Here is a 4,103-nt window from a genome sequence, read left to right as displayed (position 1 = left end):
GTTCTAATTATAGCTCAAAGGAATTATCAGGGAAACTCCTGGAAACAGTAGTCAAAAAAGATTGAGATGCCCCATCAAATATTTTAGTTTTAAGAAGATATGTTTCATATTTGCAGCCTCCTTTGAACAAGGAGCCCCAGGTGCTGGTGATATAATGAGGGCACTTGATAATACGAGGGCCTGTGGTCTCCAAATAAGACAGACTCTAGCCTCTTCTGCCTTTTATATACATCATTTTGCCAGTTGCTGGAGCTTGCTTTAGTTTCTGGCTTCTCTGTTGACCTCATTAGCCTAACTGAGTATTTAAATTTTATTTATTCATTACTTGCTTCTGCCAATTTCCCAAAAGGATTTCAGGTGAGCTTAACTGGAAGGCCCTTCACAGAACCCTCGTTGTTCCTGTTTGTAATTCACAAATCATTAACACCTCTGTATAGGACGGCCTTATCAGGCCTCTCGAGTTTTGCAGTTTATACATGGTATTTGTATTATTTATCCTGAGATGTTCTCTCTGCATATCTATTTGCAGTTTTGATGTTTCATTTGGATTCTTGGATTTACATGTCCCGCATATCGACATTTATTTGTTTGAATGCTCTCACTTATCTGCTACCAGTGGGCGTGGCACGGGGGGAGGCGGAGTCAGCGGAGGCGGAGTCAGCAGAGGCGGTGGAGCTGGGAGGGTGGGAGACTGGGGGTGGGAGAGGGGGAAAGCACGAGAGTGAGTGAGTGAGTGCGTGGCTGAGTGTTTACCCGCATGAGACAGCGAGACGCCGGGGCCTACCTCAGACGAGCAGGGCCTCGGTGCCTGCCAGCAGCTTCTCCCGGTCCCCGGACCCAGCGACGGCTCGGTTGTGAGGATGCGGGGAAGCGAGTGTCCGGCCCCACACATGGAGGACATGGACCTGGACCCCGAGCTGATGCAGAAGTTCACCTGCCTGGCACCACTGACGAGGACGTGCTCATCTCTGGGTTCCACCAGTTGCTTGGCTTCCAGCTCAACCCGGCCGCTATGCCTTTTCCTGCCCATGACCAACTGGAACCTACAAGCAGCAGTTGGCGCCTAGTATGACTTCGAGAGACCAAACATCAGTGTGCCCTCTATGTCCTTTGTTGAAGATGTCACCACAGGAGAAGGGGAGTCGATACCTCCTGATACTCAGTTTATAAAAACATGGCGGATGCAGAATTCTGGGGCAGAGGCCTGGCCTCGACGGGTTTGTTTTAACTACGTCAGAGGAGACCAGTTTGGACTTGTGCACGTGGTGATGGTGAGATCGCTAGAGCCCCAAGAGACTGCAGATGTCAGCGTCCAGGTGTGCAGCCCGGGCAGAGCAGGAGTGTATCAGGACAGTGGCGGATATGCGCGGCCACAGGACTCTAACATGGAGATGTCGTCGGGGTCCTTCTCGGTGTGGAGTTGGGTGGACTTTTAGGAGTAACGCAGCAGCTGTCGTCTTTTGAAACGGAGTGCGACACACGGCCACATCGCAAGGTAGAAGGAAACTTCAACCCCTTTGCCTCTCCCCAAAAGAACCGACAATCAGGTGAAACAATTTAAAAGACCCTGGGGGTTCCGGTTCGACTCCATCAGCAAAAACACATGGGCTCCTGTTGCTGACCACACCAAGCAAGATGGGAGTAGACCCGCACAGAACTCTGAGAATCTGTCCCCCAGCCGTCGCGCAAACAGCTTGTCCGTAAGGTAGGTGCCCTCGGAGAAGGGGAGAAAGGGCAGGTGGTGGGCCTTGAGATTTGTGATACCCCTTCATGGCAAACCTAGAAGCCTAGAATGTTCTTTAAGACTGCTTAGCTCTTCTGCCAATGCAACGGCACGGATACCTACCCCGCACGTTTATGTCCTGTGGATATTATTCCATCCACGTTTGTAATTTACTACTGTCTCTCTGCTCTGGTTTGGGTGTTGAAAGAACCAACTTCTTTACCTTTAGCATTAACCAAAAAAAAAAAAAAAAAAAAAAAAAAGTCAAAAGATCACCAGTCATTCTTCCAGAGTAAATGCTTGCTAAGTGTGGTGCAGCAACCCAGCTTTGGAATTCGTTCCTACTTTTTTTTGGTTTTGGGTGGGGTGTTTTTCCCGAGGAAAAAGGCAAGCTCAATTATTTATCCGAAATGTTGTTGAGCTTCCAGTTTATTTACCTTGTTTGTGTGAGTTTCCAGTTTATTTACCTTGTTTGTGTGTCTTATTGATATTTTTCCAGGCTCTTATGGCCCATCGACCTTCCTCACTCAAAACCCGGAGTGGCCCAAGTGATATTTTGACTTTTCATGTGTGAGGAATAAGTGAGAGAATTGTTGAATTAATCATCATTTTAAATATTCTGATTGTTCTAAGACAGACTTCTAGGTGTTTCATTTCTTGATCTGTTTCTTTCCATGCTTGCTGATTAAACAGAGCCTTCCATGCTCTCCTAAGGTGATGATGGTTCCTGGTTGTTGGTTTTGGTTGGTTGAATAAAGCCTTGATGCTGAGAGCTAAAAAAAAAAACAAAAAAAAAAGGTTTTTAAAATGTATAATCTCTCTGGCCAAAATTATTTAGTACTTGAAATACCCATTTATCTTATTTGATTGGAAATGCTTTTGGAAAAAGTAGAAAAAAAAAAAAGTTTAGACCTTGGCACTCAAGGTAGCATCTGACATAAGTTACCAACTTTACTGAGCTTTCCTTCCGTGAATTTAGACAGGTAAAAGCTGCTGAAACTCTATTTGTATTCTGTAGTGTAGATTGTGGTTCTCAAACTTTAACGTAGTTTAGAATTTCTTGCACTGCTTGTTAACACACAGATTGCTGGTCTCGACACCCAGTGTTTTTGATTCAGTATCAGGTTTGGGAGTTTGTTTTTCTAACAAGTTCCCAGGTGAAGGTGATATTGCTAGCTTGAGAACTGCTGATGTAGACTACGCCAAAGTTTAAGACGATAATTTTGCGCTTAGAAATTGTCTCTTTGTTGGAAAAAGAAAGGCACTAAGTCTAAATTTTGATCTCAGTATATTACTCCATGCAGGCTCTTAACAAGGTATGTCTATTATTGGTGGCTGAAATTGTTTAACATTTAAATTCTAAATACAAAGCTGTTTACTTCTAAGACATGTATTGATACTATGTACAGAGAGAAAAAAGGCTTATTAAGACAGAATTGTTTATTTCATTGTGCCTGCTGTAAGAAATAGAATCATTGATTTACTGACTTTTTATGAATAGGCAATACCAGTTGAGAGTAGGTAAATATAAAATATGGTGTAAAAAATAATGTAAAACCAAATGTTTCAACTCCACACACCCAGAGATAATAATTTTACATGTTAGCATTTAATTTGCAGATTGTGTATGTGTATATTTTATATATATTTATATATAATATTTACATATTATTTTAATTCTGATTTATTTTACTTAATATTACATAGTAATTACTTGTAATTACATTTTCTTACCAAAATATTCTTAATTTTTAAATAGATACAGAGTAATCAATCATAATATATCAAAATCCCATCTCTAAACATTAGAGTTCAGCTCTTAATATTTACGTTGTAATGAGAATTTTATCACTCTTAATTACATACTTGTTGCCTACACCTGTGAAAATATCCACCTAATGCCTCATCTCTGTCTAACCCAAACCGTTTAATCCAGATCCGTCCACAGCCTGTAAAACTCTCTGTGACTTAAAACATGTTTTTTCTGGTATGATTCTCTTATCGCATACGGGGTTTTAAATTCTTTTGCTAGTTAGAGTCTCTCCTACTTAAAGTAAGATCTTTATGCACACAAAGCCATGGCAGTCCTTGAGTAAGTTTGTCATATTCCCACCTGTCAATAAGCATTCAGCACATTTCTGCTGACTTGCTCTATGACAGCCTGGATATCATGTGTCTTTGGGAAAACATAGTCCCACTTAAATTTCTTCCTTCTGAATCTCCTGTTTAGGGACAGCTATGGTACCTATTACCATAAGGCCAGGGATTTTTGACAACAGATCATGGCAGAGTCTTGTCAGAAACAACTCATTTAGCAAAACTTCTGGCATGTGGCATTTATTCAGCCAGATGATTTTATGCTCATGAGAGATGAGCATAC

General features: G+C 41.8%; 1 pseudogene; it reads left to right on the top strand.

Annotated features, from left to right (window-relative positions):
* Positions 1-890: 890 nt before the first annotated feature.
* Positions 891-1,632, top strand: LOC102996344 (protein ILRUN-like; annotated as a pseudogene).
* The last annotated feature ends 2,471 nt before the right edge of the window (positions 1,633-4,103 follow it).

The sequence above is a fragment of the Physeter macrocephalus genome, chromosome 5 (assembly GCF_002837175.3).
Source record: "Physeter macrocephalus isolate SW-GA chromosome 5, ASM283717v5, whole genome shotgun sequence".
Classification (NCBI taxonomy): Eukaryota; Metazoa; Chordata; class Mammalia; order Artiodactyla; family Physeteridae; genus Physeter; species Physeter macrocephalus.
Note: the sequence above shows the minus strand (reverse complement) of the source record. Positions and strands in the feature narration are given on the sequence as shown.